This window comes from Plecotus auritus (assembly GCF_963455305.1).
Source record: "Plecotus auritus genome assembly, chromosome: 7".
In the NCBI taxonomy this organism is placed as follows: domain Eukaryota; kingdom Metazoa; phylum Chordata; class Mammalia; order Chiroptera; family Vespertilionidae; genus Plecotus; species Plecotus auritus.
In genome coordinates, this window is record NC_137774.1 from 146,096,489 (window position 1) to 146,117,120 (window position 20,632).

General features: G+C 39.5%; 1 long non-coding RNA gene across 1 annotated transcript in view; it reads left to right on the forward strand.

Moving 5' to 3' along the window:
* Positions 1-20,632, forward strand: part of LOC308255016 — a 417,404-nt gene that overhangs the window by 103,279 nt on the left and 293,493 nt on the right. The window lies entirely within an intron of this gene.

Here is a 20,632-nt window from a genome sequence, read left to right on the forward strand (position 1 = left end):
TTCTGTGTGCTTCCTGGACTTGTAAGTCTATTTCTTTCACCAGGTGGGGGAAGTTTTCTGTCATTATTTCTTCCAATAGGTTTTCAGTATCTTGCTATCTCTCTTCTTCTGGCACCCCCATAATTCTGATGTTGGTATGCTTGAAGTTGTCCCAGAGGCTTCTTACACTATCTTCAACTTTTTTTATTCTTTTTTCTTTTTTTTGCTTTTCTGGTTGAGCGTTTTTTGCTTCTTTGTATTTCAAATCTTTGACTTGATTCTTGCGTTCCTCTAGTCTGCTGTTGGGTCTCTGTATAATATTTTTTATTTCAGTCAGTGTATGTTTAATTTCTAGTTGGTCCTTTTTCATATCTTCAAGGGTTTTATTATATTTATCAGCCTTTTCTAGTATATTCTTGAAGAGCCTTATAACTGTGGTTTTGAATTCTATATCCAGTCGTTTGTTTTCCTCCATTTCTTTCGTTTGTGATCAGTTTCTTCGTCTCCCCATTATTCACTGCTTCCCTGAGCTGGTAGAGTAGCTTTGTGTGCTAGGTTTCTTATATGGCCCAGTGGGTTGGCCTCCCCAGTTAACCTGAGGTGGACACTCTTGGTGCACCCCTTTGTGAACTGTGTGTACAGCCTTGTTGTTGTTAAGTCTTGATTGTTGTTGGTATCACTGGGAGGAATTGACCTGCAGGCCAGTTGGCTTTGAGGATCAGCTGTGTCTACACAGGGAGATTTTCAGTGCTGGAGACAGCCTTATAGGATTAGCCTTGCCAGGTTGCAAAAGCCTCTGTGCTCAGCTTGGAAGGGGTGGAGTCTCAGGGCGGGGCAGACAGTCTTGGCTTCCCATCAGTCCTGCCCTTGCACACAAGTCTCCAGACCTCTGCCTTCTGGGGTTCCCGAGTTTCCACCTTGCAGTCCAGATTTCCCCCGTAAGAGCGTGGGTCCCCAGGGGCTCGCCCGGAACTGCGGTTCAGTGCAGTGGGAACTGGGGTTCAGTGCAGTCAGGAGCTTCTGACTCCCTTCTGCTAGGGATAGCCTGTGGTAACCTCCAAAGTCAGTCTTTGTGTACACTCATGCCTCCAGACCCCTGCCGCTGCAGCTCCCCTGAGTCTCTGAGTCTCTGTGTGCCTTTCTCTCTACCTGACAGTCCAAACTCCCCCTGTATGAGCCTGGGTCCACAGTGTTTCGCCTGTAACTGAGGTTCAGTGCAGTCGGAACTGGGGTTCAGTGCAGTCGGGGGCTTCTTTCCCCCTCCCGCCAGAGAAAGCCAGCCAGGCACTCCGCCGCCCTTCCTCTCTGCGCGCGTGTGTCTCAGTACCTCAGCTCTTTGTCGCTCCTTCTCCGTGAGCTTTCCTCTTTCCTTCTAGTTGTAGAATTTCCACTCAGCCAGCTTTCCTGTGGTTCTGGATGCTGTCCGTTCTATCTTTTAGTTGTACTTTTGAAATTGTTGTGCGGGGCAGCAGTTTAGGTGCTTACCTATGCCGCCATCTTGGTTTCTCGTCCTCCCATAGATTTCTTGGCGTTCATTTTGTATCCTGCTACATTGCCGAATTCATTTATTAAGTCTATTAGTTTTTTGATGGATTCTTTCGGGTTTTTATGGACCATATCATGTCTTCTGCAAATAAGGACAGCTTTACTTCTTCTTTTCCAATTTGGATGCCTTTTATTTCTTCTTCTTGTCTAATTGCAATGGCTAATACTTCCAGTACTATGTTGAACAGGAGTGGTGAGAGTGGGCATCCCTGTCTTGTTCCTGTTCTTAGGGGAAATGGTTTTAGTTTTTGCCCATTGAGTATGATGTTAGCTGTGGGTTTATCATATATGGCTTTTATGATGTTGAGGTATGATCCTTCTATTCCCACCTTGTTGGAAGTTTTTATCAAGAAAGGGTGTTGGACTTTTTCAAATGCTTTTTCTGCATCAATTGATATGATTATGTGATTTTTATCTCTCAATTTGTTTATGTGATGTATCACGTTTTTTGATTTGTGGATATTGTACCACCCTTGCATTCCTGGGATAAATCCTACTTGGTCATGGTGTATGATCTTTCTGATGTAGTGCTGGAACTGATTTGCTAGAATTTTGTTGAGGATTTTGGCATCTATGTTCATGAGGAATATTGGCCTGTGATTCTCTTTCATTGTATTGTCTTTATCTGGTTTTGGTATTCGGGTGATGCTGGCTTCATAGAAGGAGCTTGGAAGTGTTCCTTCCTCTTGAATTTTTTGGAATAGTCTGAGGAGGATAGGTTGTAGTTCTTTCTTGAATGTTTGGTAAAACTCCCTTGTGAAGCCGTCTGGCCCTGAGTTTTTGTTTGATGGAAGCTTTTTAATGACTGCTTCCATTTCTTCCATAGTTATTGGCATATTGAGATGTTTAGATTCTTCCTGATTGAGTTCTGGGAGGTTATATTTTTCTAGGAATATGTCTATTTCCTCCAGGTTGTCCAATTTGTTGGAATAGAGTTGTTCATAGTATTTTTTAACAATCCTTTGTATTTTGATGGAATCTGTTGTTATTTCTCCTCTTTCATTTCTGATTTTGTTTATTTGGGTCCTCTCTCTTTGCTTCTTGGTGAGCCTGGCTAGAGGTTCATCAATCTTGTTTATCCTTTCAAAGAACTAGCTCTTGGTTTTGTTGATCTTTTGGTCTCAATGTCATTTATCTCCGCTCTGATCTTTATTATTTCCTTCCTTGTGGTTACAATGGGCTTTTCTTGTTGCTCTCTTTCTAACTCTTTGAATTGTAGGGTTAGGTAATTTATTACCCTTGTTTCTTGTTTTTTGCAGTAGGCTTTTAGAGCTAGGAACTTCCCTCTCAGGACTGCTTTCGCTGTGTCCCATAGATTTTGGATTGTTGTGTTTTCATTGTCATTTGTTGCCATGATGTTTTTTATTTCTTCCTTGATCTCTCTGGTAACCCAGTCATTGTTCAATAGCATGCTGTTTAGTCTCTATATGTTTGATTTTTTTGGATTGTTTTTATTGTAGTTGATTTCCAGTTTTATACCACTGTGATCTGAGAAGATGCTTGATATGATTTCTACCTTCTTCAATTTGAAGAGACTTTGCCTATGATCCAACATATGGTCTCTCTTTGAAAATGACCCATGTGCACTTGAGAAGAATGTATATTCTGTGGCTTTGGGGTGAAATGTTCTGAAGATGTCAATTAATTCCATCTGTTCTAGTGAGTCATTTAGGACTGATGTTTTTTTGCTGATTTTTTTGTTTAGAGAATTTGTCCAATGGTGATAGTGGGGTATTAAAGTCTCCTACTATGATTGTATTGCTGTCAATATCTCCTTTGATATCCTCCAGGAGTTTTTTTATGTATTTGGGTGCTCCTATATTGGGTGCGTATATGTTTACCAGAGTTATTTCTTCTTGTTGGATTGCTCCCTTTAGTATTATGAAGTGGCCTTCCTTATCTCTTGTTATGTCCTTCACTTTGAGATCTAATTTGTCAGATATAAGTATTGCTACCCCAGCTTTTTTTTCATTTCCATTCGCCTGAAAAACCTTTTTCCATCCTTTCACTCTCAGTCTTATGTGCATCTTTTTTTCTGAGGTGGGTTTCTTGTAGACAGCATATATATGGGTGTGTTTTCTTATATAAGCCATTACCCTATGTCTTTTGATTGGGGCATTTAATCCATTTACGTTTAAAGTTATTATTGATAGGTACTTATTTGTCGCCATTTTTATTCTTTACCCCTGTGTTCCTTCTTCACTTCCTATTTTTTTTTTTTTTATAGCAGACCCGTTAGCATTTCTTGCATTGCTGGTTTGCTGGTAATAAATTCCCTAAGTCCTTTTTTGTCTATGAAGCTCCTGATTTCACCTTCAATTTTGATTGATAGCCTTGTTGGGTATAGTATTCTTGGATTCAGATCCTTCCTTTGCATGACTTTGTGTATTTCATTCCATTCCCTTCTGGCCTGATGAGTTTCTGTTGAGAAATCAGTTGCTAGTCTGATGGGGGTTCCTTTGTAGGTAACATTTTGTCTCTCTCTGGCCGCTTTTAAGATTCTTACTTTGTCGTTGGTGTTTGCCAATTTAATTATAATATGCCTTGGCGTCGGTCTTTTGGGGTTCATTTTGCTTGGGACTCTGTGAGCTTCTTGGATTTGTGTGGGTATTTTCTTCCCTATATCAGGGAAGTTTTCTGTCATTATTTCTTCAAACAAGTTTTCTATTCCTTGCTCAGTTTCCTCTCCTTCTGTAACCCCTATTATGTGGATGTTGTTTTGTGTTGTGTTGTCCCAAAGTTCCCTTAGGCTCTCCTCCTGCTTTTTAATTTTTTTCTCTAGAAGCTGCTCTACTTGGGTATTTTTTTCTACCTTGTCTTCTTGCTCACTGATGTGGTCCTCTGCTTCTTCTAGTCTACTCTTGATGCTTTCTATTGAGTTCTTTACAGCAGCGATGTCATTTTTCATTTCTTCTTGGTTCTTCTTCATTTCCACTTGGTTCTTACACATATTGTCGAATTTGTCTTCCATTCTTTTCAGACACCTTATGACCATTTCTCTGAATTCTTTCTCTGACAGGTTGCTTTCCTCCATTTCATTTACTTCCTTTTCTGGTGATGCCTGCTTTTCTTTCATATGTGGGCTGTTTCTTTGTCTCCCCATGGTCTCTTTTCTCCGGGTGTCTGGTTATGTAGTTCTCCCTCTCCTGCGTTGATTTAAAGCACAAATACAACACAACCAGGTACAACGCACAAGGTACTGAACAGAAATGTATTCACGATATTAATAACCCCAAATAAAGGTGACCACCAGAGAAAGGCAAATTAGAGGATAGGAGAGAAAGAAGAGAAAAAAAAAAGAAAGGAGTGCAAAAATGAAATTGGGAAAAGGAAAAAGAAGTAAGAGAGAAAACAAAGAGAATAAGAAAGAAGAGGGGAACAAACTATATATATGTGGGGAGAAAACTCCAATAGAACAGCCACTAATCCCAACAAATGCCAGCAACAAGTACCTGGAGTTGAATACAAACTACAAACAACAACTAATATCAAGCGAGGTGAGGGAAAACAGAAGCAAAAAACAAACAAAAACAAAACAGACAAACAAAAAGAATAAGCAAAACAATCTCACAAACAAGCATAAAAAATTGATATAATCAACAATCAAGCAAACAACAACAAAAGGACAGAGAGAAAAACAATTTTTTGTCTATTGAAGGCAGAGAAGAGAGAGGTGTGTATGGACTTGGAGCAGGGGATTGGAAATTAGGTATATAAGTAGGGTGAAATTTTAATGGGGTAAAAAGAAAGAATAGGGAAAATCTAAAGCAGGAAAAGGGTAAGAGAATTAGGACAACAAAAAGGGGAAAAATTAGGAAGAGAGTGATGGCATAAAGGTAAAGTTGAGGTAGAGTAAAATGATGCTAAAGGAAAGATGAAAATAGAATGTAGAACACTAATCCCAAAGTAAAATAAAGAGAAAATAAAATGATACTTTTTTGTTTTTTTAAATATATTTTATTGATTTCTTACAGAGAGGAAAGGGAGAGGACAGATAGTTAGAAACATCGATGAGAGAGAAACATCGATCAGCTGCCTCCTGCACACCTCCCACTGGGGATGTGCCTGCAACCCAGGTACATGCCCTTGACCGGAATCGAACCTGGGACCCTTCAGTCTGTAGGCCGATGCTCTATCCACTGAGCCAAACTGGTTAGGGTGATACGTTGTTTTTTTTTTATAAAAAAGGTAAAATAATAGTAGTAATAATACTGATTGAAAATAAAAATATAATAATTCAAAAGGTAAAATAAAGTGAGGAGAAAAGAAAAAAATTAGTTTCTTAAGTAAAAGATGAAAAACATAAAAAAATAAAAAATAAAAATGTGCAGTAGTGAAGGTCATTCACTTCCTCTACTGTTCTGTTTGGCACACCTGTTTCCTAGTCAGGACAGTATTGCAGTTCCCTGCATTCCACTGCTCCTCAGTGTTGTAAGCCAGTCCTGATTTTTAAGCAGACAGTGTGTCTTAATTTATTGTATTCCTTTATTTGTGTTTACACAAGAGTCAATTTGTGATTCAACCCCTGGGTGGCAGTGTTTCTGGATTGACCTCTGAGTCTATAGGTCCTCTCTAGCCAGTGCTTAGATCCTGCTTTCCCTGTGGCACTCAATACCAGTTTGTGGGAGTGGGTTGCCCCAGAGCTGCTTCTCTGATGGTTATTCCCCGCTCTGATCCCCTGGTTCCAGAAAAACAACTTTCCCCTGCAGTCTCTTAAGGTGTTCCCAATTGGGTGATCCTATGTATTGGGCTTAGTAATCAGAAGCAAGGATTTAAAGAGGAAAAAGAAAAAAGAAAAGAGAAAAAGAAGAGCCAGCGTAAGTGTGCGAACTCTGGGGCTGCGCTGAAGTCTGTGCAGTCTTTTTTTCCCCTTGGGGTCTAAGCAACCAGCACACTTTTAAAATTTTTAGGCTGTCCTTTTGCGTCAGATCAAAATGGGTTGCTTTTTAGAGTTCCTTTCTGTTAGCAGCTCTAAGGACCCCCTTCCACATTCATGGATCACACCAGCCTCAACAGCCATGGATTTTCCTAGGCGCAGACTTCCCCTGGTCCTCCAGCTCCCACAGTGCGTGCGTTTCTCTCTCCTGCCGGGACCAGAGACCTCACCTTATTCCAGGCGAATTCTGACCTTTCTGTGGTGGAGTATAGAGCTCCTCTGAATCTGCATGTTTGCACCAATTGGGGAACAGTGTTCTGGGGTTCGCAGCTGTTCGGTGGGTGCCACAGTTGTAGATTTTCAGGCTTCCGATAACATCCACTTTCCCCTTCAAGATGGCGCGGTCTCCGCGTCTGAGCCGGTGCCAGTGGGGGCTGCCCGGTCAGGGGAACTCTGTCCAGTAGTCCCCCACAGTCTCCTGGAGTATAACTGTCCCTCAACTCACCAACCAACACTCCCCATGCGAGCCTCAGCTGTTCTTTCTATCTGCTCCGGTTCAAGGCTCGGAACATGTCTGTCTATTCCGCCACCATTTTTTCTATCGTGTCTGTCCTGTGTTATCTTATAATTGAGTGGGAAGCTTCTCTACTCTTAGTGATTCTTATAGTGTAGGTATCATCCATTTATCCCCCTACCTTTTGGAGTATAGGCTGGGTATAGTACTTGGATTATACAGAATAAACTTCGTTGATGGGTGTTTTAAAAAATAACTCTTACCCCAAGTACTTCCTCATTATCTGAAGCAAGTCTATCAACAGGCTTCAGTGTGGTCCTCCACAGGCTTACAAAGGAGTTTAGGGTTGGCAGTGAAAATCCAGGGATGGCAAGGAAAGCCTTTTGCTTTTGGGGAATACAGCCATTCTGTGTATATTGGTTTTGAGAGTAGGGATTTTGAAGCAAGCTACTTTAATGTACATCTACGAAACTTCTTGACAAAATGTCACCTGTTTTAATGTCTGAACACCAGTGGCATTCTGCCAAGTTGAAAGCAAATTTGGGGAAATTTTAATCAAGCTGGCATGTCACAGAACTGGCCCATGCAATGGTTCATAAATTTTAACTTTTTACTTGAAGGAAATAAAAGGCATTTCACTGATTTCATGGCAGAAAACCTTTTAAAGTTTTATGAAAGACTATTAGGATCCAAACGAAACATTACAAACTCGATCATAGTTTACAATATATTTTGTGATTTGTGTTTTATGTTTTAATACAAAGCATTAAGTATTTAACAATACAGCCGGTTGTTTTCCCATCCCCTTCTAAGGGAATTCTGTGCAGGCCCATGTGATGCAGGACCAGTGATGATAAAACACTCTATGACCCTAGCTTTGTTTTCCCCTCTTGTTCATCCTCCACGCAGCAGTTCACAGTTATTTTCTATAGATCCTGGCTTGGCTAACACATCACACTGGCAGAGTAATTCAGGGAGAAGCTCAACTGGACACCCCGGTTTGTGGCCTTTCTGAAAAGGCGAGTGCATGTTCCTTTTGGGTCTTTTGGGTACTGCCAACTGTGAGCCTCAGAGCCCTAATGAGAAGCAGGAATTCTCTGCCACAGACTTGGGGAGGATCCCCGTCCTTTCCCTGTAGAACTGGCAGGACCAGCACTAAAGTATGAAAAGTTGAGAAGTTTGACTAATGTTGTTAGACATTTGGACTGATATTTGCATATCTACAACTTAATGTCACTCTTCTACTTAACATTCTCCAGTAGCATCTCATTGGATTGGGGATAAGATCCAAGATGTTTACTTGGAATTACATGGCTCATCTTGAGCTGGCCTCTGCCTTCCTCTTGGACCTCATTTCCAGCTACTCAGGTTTTTTTTCTCACCTCAGGCTCTGTGCTAAATGTGTTGGTCCCTCTTTCTAGATGATTCTTTCCTCAGATCCTTGGCTTCTTTTCATTTGGGCTTTGACTCAAAAATGACTTGCTTGAGAGGTTTCCTTTGGTGACTATCCCATTATTCTGTTTCATTTTCTTCATAGCACTTATTTGAATTAATATTACTTATTATTTGTCTCTCTATTAAAATGTAAGCCTCATGAGAGTAGGACCTTCTCTATTATACTTTATTGCTGTATTTACAGAATGGAAGAAAGTTGAATTCAATTTCCCCCATTCAGTGGCTGTTTTTGCATGCTGTCTTACTCTTGATTGGCATATAATTTTACTATTTGGCATGGATAGGGGTCAACAGGGTTAGAGGGTGGTGAGAAAATGGAAATATATGAGAATGGTGAATTTGGTTACATGATTTGAGCAGTGAATCACAAGCATTGCTTTAAGACAAAAAAAGAAACAAATATATAATGCTTGAAAGTCAGACTCTAATATAACCTTACAGTAGATGTAATTGTGTGAATCATACACACCGAAAGATTTGTCTTCACAATTCTGACAAGAATGGGATGCTGATGACATTTTTGCAGAGCATTAAATAAACACGTGGGCTTCAAGTTTGCTTTGCTCCTATCTGCATGACGGATAAATGCTTTCATGCTAGGAGGAGAAAAGATGCATTCAAGATAATAAACAACCAGTGACAGAGCCCATAGCTAGTGCCAGTTTTTTAAAAGGAGCCTTCCTCCCACCACCCTGAAACTCTGTGATGATTTGTATAGTTGTTTGCAAATGGGTCATCTGGGACCAAGGACAAACAGAATTAACCTTTTAAACATCAAACAGAAGTAAGATATTATTTCTTATCTGTACCCTAAGATGTGTTGGACCAGAGATGTTCCATGATGCTGATGAACTGTTAACTAATGTATAAAATAATCCATTAAGATTTAACCCTTCATGTGGCAGAAACATGTAAATAAGTAATTACAGAAAAATGTGAACATGAAAGTACAACTTCAAATCTCAGGTTCCCAAACAATGACTCATCTGACCTGCCTGCTACCTCTTCAAGATCTGAAACAAAAGCCAAATGGTTTTCTGTGGTTAAAAGTCTTTTATCACATGCAAAAAAATGAAACTAGATTACCAACTTATACCATACACAAAAATAAACTCAAAATGGATACAGGACTTAAACATAAGACGGGAAACCATAAAAATACTAGAGGAATCCACAGGCAGCAAAATCTCAGACATATGCCGAAAGAACTTCTTCACTGATGCTGCCCCTAGGGCAATGGAAACCAAAGAGAAAATACACAAATGGGACTGCATCAAAATAAAAAGCTTTTTCACAGCAAAAGAAACCATCAACAAAACAACAAGAAACCCCCTGTATGGGAGAACATATTTGCAAATGTTATCACTGATAAAGGTTTAATCTCCAACATCTACAGGCAGCTTATACAACTTAATAAAAGGAAGATAAATGATCCAATAAAAAAATGGGCAACGGACCTAAATAGAATCTTTTCAAAAGAAGACAGAAGGAAGGCCAAGAGACACATGAAAACATGCTCAAAGTCACTAATTATCTGAGAGATGCAAATCAAAACGACAATTCGATACCATCTCACACCTGTCAGAATGGCTATCATCAACAAATCAACAAACGACAGGTGTTGGCGAGGATGTGGAGAAAAAGGAACCCTGGTGCACTGCTGGTGGGAATGCAGACTGGTGCAGCCACTGTGGAGAACAGTATGGAGTTTCCTCAAAAAACTGAAAATGGAACTCCCATTTGACCCAGTAATCCCACTCCTAGGAATATATCCTAAAAAACTAGAAACACCAATCAGAAAGGATATATGCACCCCTATGTTCATAGCAGCACAATTTACAATAGCTAAGATTTGGAAACAGCCTAAGTGCCCATCAGCAGATGACGGGATCAGAAAACTATGGTACATCTACACAATGGAATACTATGCTGCTATAAAAAAGAAGGAATTCTTACCATTTGTAGCAACCTGGATGGAATTGGAGAACATTATGCTAAGTGAAATAAGCCAGTCAATGAAAGAAAAATATCACATGATCTCACTTATTTATGGATAATAAAAAACATTATAAACTGATGAACAAAAAGATAGATACAGAGGCAGTAAAGCATCAAACAGACTGTCAAATTACAGTGGGAAGGTTAGGGAGAAGTGGGGGAAATAAGAGATCAACCGAAGGACTTGTATGCATGCATATAAGAATAACCAACGGATGCAAAACATTGGGGGGGGGGCATGTATGGGAGTGGGGTGAGGGGGCAATGGTAAGATATGTACACATATAATACCTTAATAAAAATAAATAAATAAATAATAAATAAATAAATAAACAGGAAAAAAAGTCTTTTATCAACACAAGTCTGTCTATAGGAGCAGATCAAACACAGGGGAGAGGAGGGATAGACAATTTTTGGTCTATTTCGCATCTCTTGATCAGAGCTCTAAATATAATCTCCTCATCAAGAAAGTGTATTTCATTTTAGTGGGACATAAATTGCCTGCTCTCCTCTATTCCCAGCACTGATTACAGTCTTCTGCAGGAAGCAGAATTTTAAAATTTTATGGGATTAATAAGCAGATCAGAGTAAGAATAGTAATGGGAGATTAGGAGATAGTCTGGGATAAAGGTGAGCAAAATCAGAAACAGTAAATCAGGGCTGTGACATGGCTCACTGTTATTTTGTGGAAGCTTCTGAGTCTTGAGGTTTTATTCACTTTGTTTGTTGGGATGGGCTACATGCATTGCTCTAGTCACAATGCAGTGTTAGGGACTAAGCAACAGAAATTTATTTCTTGCTCAGGCTGTGTGTTCATTGTGGGTCAGCTGGGTGCTCTGCTCATCATTGTCACTCAGGGACATGGGTCAAGGGCGTAGCCAACATCTCAAATGTTGGCAGTTGCCATTCTTGAGGGGAAAATGAGCTGTAAAGTGGTCTCCCCTTAAGTGGTTAAGTGCTTTTGTACAGAAACAGCACGAGACACTTCAACCCAAAACTCATGGAACAATCTCCAGGCCCATTGAACAAAATAAACTGATGAACGAAATAGAACCAGAGGCATGGATACATGGAACAAACTGACAGAGGTCAGAGGGGAGGGGGTGGGGGACACTGGATTAAAGAAGGTGAAGAGATTAGCCAAAGAACATACAGGCAACAGTGTGGTGATGGTCGGAGGGGTGTGGGGGCTGGGTGGAGATGGGTGTGGAGCGGGGGAGAAATGGGACATATGTAATAGTGTCAACAATATAAAATCCCATTCATGATAGCAATAAAAGTTTTGAAATATTAGAAAAAACACACACCTCATTGGATAGAACTCATAGTGCCTGGCTTCACAGGAGGGATGAAAAGTGTAATCGTGAACAGAACTAAATACATTGACTTAGTACTTTACTCCTTGTGTTTAGCACATATTGATTTATTAGGGTAGAAAAGGTAGACTGATTATCAGAGGATGTCTCTTTTTTTCATTCAGAATTACCATTGATTTATTTAATCATGATTTCATTCCTTAATATATTTTACATAGTTTGATTGATTTTCACAGATATATTGAATAATTGATTATCAATCTACTGATCAATGCACCCATTCTTAAATTTGGCCAACATTTGTGGAGCACCTACTATGTGCTCAATCACTATGCTAAATACCACATTGGATGACTTTGCTAAATTATCACTCACTTAGCTAATTCCAGAAATAGATACATTTCAGTTCAGGCAGATAAGGTTTTTGTGAGGTTTTACTCACTTTCTAGGGCATTGTTGAACACCTGAGATCATGTTTTCAAGGTACCTAGTACTGGCCATAGTGATGATGATGTTGCAACTTGGTCTGTATTTTATAGTTAATTTCCTAAAGTAATTTTCATTTAACTGGTAATTAAATTAAGCAGTGCTCATTGACCATTAGTCATGGAGTCAGGACTGCCTCCTGAAACTCTCCATTCATTCTCCACTTGTGGTCTGCTGAGTTGCGACACTTAAATATGGTTCAGTCCTAGTGATAACATGAGCACAAACACCAAACACACATGCAGTAGCTTCTGTGAGAATACTTGATGACCCAGCACTGTCCCTCTGAGATGACTAATGCAGAGCTAGGTACAATGTTAGATATGGATGGAGGTGCTTAAATGTAAGCTTAATTAGGCATAAATCCTTAACTCCTATCTTCCACTTTCTGGTCCGTTGGACATTGAGGTTGGTCCCTTAGCGGTGTCTTCGCTTAGCCTCAGGGATTCCCTTCTGCTGACCACAATTCCCCACATTTCCCCTTGATAAATAGCAGCTGTGCATTTGGTGAAAGTTTGTTTTGTGTTTGTGTTAAAGGCAGATCTTCTGCCTGAGGATTGTGAGCTCCTTCTTGTAAAGTTGTGCATCCTCCCTTAGCTGTTTCCTAGAACAACTAAGTTGAGTGTGAAAATTCTTTTTGTGGTTTCCTCAGATTAATGCTGTCAAATAAGGCCGACTGGGTGAGGTTTCCTTCTGCACAGATCTGAATTTGGGACTTATGGCTAGTGTTTCACTTTTTTGTCTGAGAAAGAAAGGGATATGAGCACGCTTTTGATACAGGGCTTCAAAAGCCCAAGTCTGCTTTGCGTGATTTTTGTGTAAGCAGTCACACCCGCTTCTTTGATTCAGTTCTCACCCTGCTCTCAGGTCACAGATAAACACTATTGATAGCAGAGACCTTGTCTTCTAGCAACAAACCACATTCACTGTTGCCTCTGCAGGAACATTCTATTCCCCCACTTGCTCCCAAGTTAATAAAAGGTATTTGCAAAAGTGAGTATGTCTTGTTAAGTAAGAAAATATGTGGCTAGAAACATGAAGGGTGTGTGTGTGTGTGTGTGTGTGTGTGTGTGTGTGTGTGTGTGTGTATAGATTGGTAAGAAAGAGAATGGGTTGATAAGACAAAGGTGATGGTTTACCAAATGATTCTATAATATTAGTGCACGAATAATGAGCACAAGAACAGATTTGGGAAATGTGAGCTGGCTTTCTATAAGGCCAGAAGATGCATTATTAGATGTGTTTTACTAAAAGTATTGTCCTTCAAACAGGTTTTGAGCAAGTATTTGAAGAAGTCTTTAGGAAACAATCAGTTCTCTTCGTTGTCCTTTCTAAGACTGGAATAGAAATAGGAAGTTCCATCCTTTCATTTGTTTTATCCAGATCTTTGCAGGGAAAAATCAGTTACTACTTCCTTATACGACTTACCTTGAAAATAATTTTTTTTCAAGATATCTTACTATTATAACAATATTTTGTTTATGCTACATTCTCAAAAATCTTAGTCTGGAACAGTATTTTCCCTTACATACATTGATAGCTCTGACTTCCCTAATGAATATCACATATGTCCTCATTTTAGCACTTAGAATGGAAGCTACCTGAAGACAGAGGTTATATCTTCACTGTTGTAATCCTCACATAGTATGTGCCCATCTGATATCTTTTGATTGATTGATTAACTGAATAAAGGCAGACTCAGGATTCCCAATAAAAAGAGAATAAAAGCCTGTTTCTGTTTGCTCTTCTTCAGGGAGGAGATTACCTAAATATCACATATGATACCATCACACATATCTTGTTTGTTTGTTTATTTATTTATTTATTTATTTACTTCTTATATAAATTCATGAAAAATATTAGATAATTATTTTTTTGTAATATCTCCAAACTAACCTTGAACGAAACCTTATATTTAACAATGTGCAAAAGTAATGCTATATTTAGCTGCCAGGGGGCTTTGGCATGTTGCTTGGGTAAACTACTGGGCTGATCTAGAAGGCTTTGGCCCTGGAATGGCAGGTCTATGCCACCACGGTGATATGGGCTGGAAGAGATGAATGGCTATGATGTAACGAGTCTACTAAATTCACTGCGCCAACAGAAGTGCTTGGTACCACCCAGAGGGTACTCTATCAGAATAAGATATTGTCTTTGCTTAACATAATGTACCATAATGTGTGTTGTATAGTCAGCGAAAATATGACCATTTATCAGTGTCTCTGCCAGCTACCAGGGCTGACTAAGAGAACCAAAAACCAAAATGCAGTGATCAAAAAGACAACTAAAGATGCAAAAGACAAAAGAATGAGAGAAAAAAAAAGAAGCCAGGAATCTATGTTTCGCTTAGTTATCTGTCTTGTTTCTTTGGAATAAGTGGTGTGGGAACTTCTTCTGCTTCCATATGTAATCCATCTTCTCTGTGGGTTTAGGGCCACTCATCTCTGAGTCCTCCCACTTCTGACCAGATCAGTCACTGGGAAGCAGACAAGGGACTGCCACAATATAGCAGGGTGGTGAAATGAGCAGGCTGCGTTGGCAGGCTGCCTGGGTTCAGATCCCCTGCTCTACTACTCACTAGCCAGGAAATGACTCGACCCTTGGTGCCCCAGTGTTTTGACGTCTACAATGGAGAAAGTAATGACATTATTTTATAGGGCTATTATGAAGATTAAATCAGATAATGCATTCTTATTGCCTAGCATAGTGTTGTCATTAATAATGGCAGAGTCAGGAAGACTACATATGAATGGTAAATAAAGATATGAAATGTATGTGATTGACCACCTCAGTTTAGTATCTAAGGATGTATCAGAAACACAAGTTGAAAAAAATATTACTATTACGTATATTGTTACTATCACTATTGATGTTATTACCAAGGAGATGTAAAAAAATATTTCCATGTACATCATAAACCCTACTTCATATATGAGGTGAATAATATTATCCAAAGCTCCCAATTCCCAGTGCTTGAGCTTTTCAAATGTTTTTGTTCTCAACTTTACTGAGACGGAGCAGCAGTCAGGAAACAAGACTCTGGTAAGAATCCCAAGTAGAGAGGCACATAAAAATTTTACTCTTTGAAATGTAATTGCTTTGGCATAAAAAATAAGAATAAAACTTTAGTCCCAGGATGATATAATTTTTTAATGAACTGAAACTGCCCTAATAGAACATTGAATACAGAGATTAGTGAATATGAAAGGAAGGAATGCCATGGATTATTCATAATAGGTGTTAAAAGAGCAATAGTGAAGTTTTATTTTTACAAAGTCAACTCAGAAAAATAAACCAGGCAGTTTAAAAATGAATTCACTGCACAGCTTGATTCTGTATTCATAAATATAATGAAGTTCAAAATTATTATTCGCAGCAGAGGTATATGAGAGGGCCTACCCATACAAACTGCAGTTCTGTGGGGCAGGGGCAGGAGGAAGGTGAACTCTTGGGACCCGATCTAACCCATGAAGCAGCTTCTCTGCTCTGATTTCCATTACCGCCTTCCTTTTTGTATTGCTGAAATACATCTGTCTTCTGGTGCCCCCTCTCTGCCCTCTCTGTATGTTTTCTGCTGGGGCTGAAACTCTTTTTTTCCTCTATTTCTACCTGTAGTTGCTGTATTTAAAAAAAAAAAAATCAAACTCGTTTTTTTTCCAGACCTGTAAAAACATTACCAGCAAATTTCTGACACTGGCGCTGGTAGCTGAGCTGATGGACGTGTGTGTCTAGTTCCACAGCTTTGTGCCAGATGAATAGCAGTGTAATAGAGCTTACAGACACTGCTAGCATGGCTGGACATAATATACAAACCTGCCAATTTCCTTGTTTCTTGTCCTTTCAAGTCATGGAGTCCCCAGAAATGTACACTTTTAATCAAACAAGTCCAGTGAATGAATGCTAAGTCAAACAAATTTAATGTTGAGGTATCAACATCAACATCATATATTCATCACTCATTGTTCACTCATTTATCTGATAATGATTATTCCTTTAGTAAGTGATGAGAGATTAAAGTGGGGGAAAAAGAGAAAAAAATAGCAAATTTCTCATAAGGAAGGTAGAAGTTAGAAGAAGATAGAAACGATAGCAAATGGTTTCAAGAGGATATTTTAAAGTCATAGGTACATATTGGGATATCCAGAGTAAAATATAATGTCCAGGAAAATTATTGTTCAAACATGAATATGCAGATAAATATCACTATTTGGATTACTCAAAATTTGTAAGTTATATAAAAATGGTTGTAGCCAAAGGAAGTCTATATAAACACATAGGGAATAAGGAAAATGGCATTTGAAGAAAAGCATCGGCAATCTTTATTAGGTACAGTGCTGAATGTTCATCTTGATAATAAAATGTTGAGGGTAATAATTTGACCTGCTCAATAAGCAAAGCCAGAGAGAACATAATAATTACTCTGTCTTGTTAGTGAGAACACTGTTAATATTAATGAGAATGTAACACTCAAGATCCCAGGGATAGATAAAAGGGCAGCTCCAGATCTATGAGACTTGCATGTGGCTGTGAGGTCTCCTGACAAATTAATTACGGGCTCCTCCACTCTCTTGGGCGAACTCCCAGTACCTCTCCTGTGGCTTAGTACATGAATTTGGGGAAGGTGGACATGGGAAGACAGACTCTATTTTCGAATTCCTCTGAACTGAGAACCAGGCGAGAGGTAGGGATAAATGCAAGGGGAAGCAGTAGATGAAAAGGTGTTTCCTGGTCCGGATAATTCTCTATCCTTGGGCTGATACAGGGAGCTTAGGAGCCAACCTGAGTTCTGAGGAGTCAAGGAAACAGCGCTTTGACTTCCATGGGCACATGGCCCTCTGCCAGGAGGCTCTTGGGAGAGTGGATTATCATCATACAGCTAGTCCTGTGTGCATCCAGATATCCTTGCTGGCAATGTAAATATTTGCCCATGAATGCTACAGTATTAGTCTAATGTGCAGTGAGATACCTTTGTAAGGTGTAGGGAGACTCACAGCGGCCTTCCTTGGGTTTGGTCTCCTGACAATAGTCCCTGGATCTTATTTTCGTTTTTTATAGTATTTTCAAAGTACAGTTATAGCTTTATAATTCCTTGTAATTTTTTTTTTTTTTTGGTTGTGGTAAACATAAAAACCAAAACAATACCAAACAAACAGCTTTCAGAAAATATGAGTTATGCCTGCTATGTCACATGGCATTTGCATAATTCTCATTTGGGTTAATAATAAGAGTTTGCTGTGTGAATAGTAATCACAGTATATGGCCTTTACCGCCAGTGCTGCCTTCCTTCCCTGCATGATTTATTGCAAACGGGATTATGTAATAGAGTGGATCCTGCGCAAAGGGCAGCCTAATCAGTGGTCAAACTGTTGTTTTCCCCAGTGATTATAAAAGGACAGATTTATTACCAGGCATATTCAACAGAATGCAATGAATGTCCTGGACCATTCTTTTCAAAGACATCTCAGCATTGGTCTGAAAACCAATTCACAGTATTTAACAGTGTGCCTAGTGTTTTCTGTAATACGCCTTGATCTCTGCATGGACTTCTGTTCACTTTGAAGTACTTTGATGTGCTTCTTTGGAAGAAAGTGGTCAATGATGTTTCTTAAATAGTCAAATGGGGGTGCTGAGTTAAATACACTTATTTTGCCCTATTTTCTTTCTGGATTATTTAACTCTAAAATAATTGTAACTAAATTTTAAGTTTGGTTTGGAACATTTTTAATATTTCTGTCATTTTGTTCACAGATACTATGTTTGTACTACATTCTCTTATTGGATATTAAGTTTCTTGGGGAAAAATATCTTTTTATAGAGCTCTTGAGAGCACTCACCATGACCATCATTCTTATTCATAAGCACTCCTGCAGTGGCTGTTTCCTATGGTTCAGTAAATGGTGGCATAAATATGGAACGGTTTTGGTGCTACGTCCTCTAGTTGATGAAAATGGAAGATACTGGCCTGGTCACTTTCTCACCAAATGTTATCGACTGCCTGGGCCCGTGGTTGGCAAACTGCGGCTCGCGAGCCACATGCGGCTCTTTGGCCCCTTGAGTGTGTCTCTTCCACAAGATACCACGGCCTGGGCGAGTCTATTTTGAAGAAGTGGTGTTAGAAGAAGTTTAAGTTTAAAAAATTTGGCTCTCAAAAGAAATTTCAATCGTTGTACTGTTGATATTTGGCTCTGTTGACTAATGAGTTTGCCGACCACTGGAGGCCCTGGGCTATGTATAGTCGTGTTGAGTGCCTAAGGGATATTTTGCATGTACTTAGTAATATGACATGTTAAAAGCAAACTTTTAAGATATAGTGTCTCTCAAGATGCATTCCAAGCTCCTACTAGTGTACCACTGGGTCCTGCAAAAGCTGAAAAGTTACAAAACAATCTCTAAGACTTCCTTGGAGAGAAGGTCATGAGTGGCCATGGGGGTGTTTTGTTTCTTTGCTCTCAGCATTGGCGCAAGTCCCAGGCTCACTCACTAGCTACATGGTTGTTAAGAGGCAGGATGTGAGGGACCCTTGTGCTGAAGAACGTAGCAGACAGACACTGTATGATTTGGAAGCAGATAGAGTGGCAGCGGGGTCAGTAGCTTCCCAATAGGGTGGCCCCTGGGTCATAGTGATTTCATGATCCACCTGCCTGCCTGTGGGGATTTCTAATTGTGGCGAGGCACTGTGATTACGGAACTGGCAGTGTCCCAAGGTGGCAGGCAGCTGATCACAGTAGAGGCAGTGCTTTTTCCACTGGCCCAGTTTTGTGGTGTGGCTTGGGAATTATTTCTGAAGGCTCAGCTTAGATGCATTTTTTTAGCCTTCTTAGTGATTCTCTAGCCAATTAATTATCTGTATAAATGAATTTCTTTTTAAAATAGATTCTGTTCTTCTTAACTATACTGTGACCAGTATCCCAATGGGCCATGTACTCTCTCCAAAATGTTCCAAGGTCAACATTGACCATTATATTACTGCATGGAAAGTTGTGAAAGTATCACCAGAAATAATCACAAATATAAAAGTGGCGTTTTTTCAAACCCATTGCAAAATGTTTACACATAACAGATTTCCGTCTCTAATCCATGATTTACATTGTGATATCCCCAGGCCCATTAACTTGACTTATAAAATGTCCCTTGAGTTGTACTTTTAAGCCCAACAAAATTGAGTTGTTTGAGCTAGAAAAGCAAAAGCAGGCAACAGTGCAGAATCTCCACAGGAAATATCTTGCCTCCAGGGTCCTGTCATTCAAACTAGAGATCGAAAATACCAATATTCTAACAGATGTCTAAGGCTGCTTATTTCTGTGGGTTAAGACACAGTGCCAACTAGAGGTCAAAGAAGTGGGTCCTGTTGCCAGGTGAGCCATTTACTTTTACTCTTTTAACTTCCACTGACTACTGGTATTGCCTGTCTTTGAGAACACCAAGAATGATAGAAAGGTGGCAAAAAAGAAAAAATGGAAAAGGAAAACTTTCTCAAGATGCTTTAGTGATGATGGGTGAGCAGCATCATTTTCCTACCTGGGGGACTGTACATACCAGTTAGTCTCAGAGAGAGAGCAGAGAAATGCAAACTATACGTAACTGTGAGCTCACCCAGCCGAACAGACAAGCATAGAAGAAGCTCACTACCTTGCCTTGGGAAGGAATTTTTATTATCAGGGAAAATGGCATGTATAGATTAAAGTGGAAGAATGATAGGAACATTTTGAGCACATGGGAGAATTTAATACACAACAGAATAGGAGTTTGAAAGTGAAAAAGGACTTGGTGGAGCAAAGATAGCTCCGGGAAGGAGAGAGACTATACTGCTTAAGAATTATAGTCAGCTGTGAATAATACAGATTCCTTTCAAAATTCTGGCTTTTGATCTCATGTTATAAAAAACCCTCAAAGTAGGCCATCTGGGGCTGGCATAGCAATGCTGGAAGATAATCATGGACCCAATTTCCTTTTAAAAAAATTTATTTATTTACTTTTCAATTACAGTTGACATATTACTATTTTCATGTGTGTAATATAGTGCTTCTATTTCTGTTACCCATTTTCTCAACACAAACTTGCATCCTCAAGGTCAACTCAAGATCGAAGATAGCTGCCTGAGTTCTAGATAGCAATTCCCCATTCCAGCCAGCAGGCAGTCCTTTCCTTCCCCAAGGTTCATATAGTTCTTCCTCTTGCATCTCATAGGCCAGAATTTAGTCACATGACCTTACTTAGCTGCAAGGGAGGCTGGGAAATTACTTCATTTGCCAAACAGCAATATGGCCAGCAAAAAAAAAAAAAAAAAAAAAAAAGAAAGAAAGAAAGAAAGAAAAGAAAAAGAAAAAGAAAAAAAAAAGGTTCTGTTACTAAGGAAGAAGGAGAGAGTGGCTATTTGGTAAGCAAATCATGATCTTTGCCACAAAGGCTGAGCTCTACTGCTAGAAATGGAATTTCTTACCTTTGCTTCTGGGTAATCCAGGA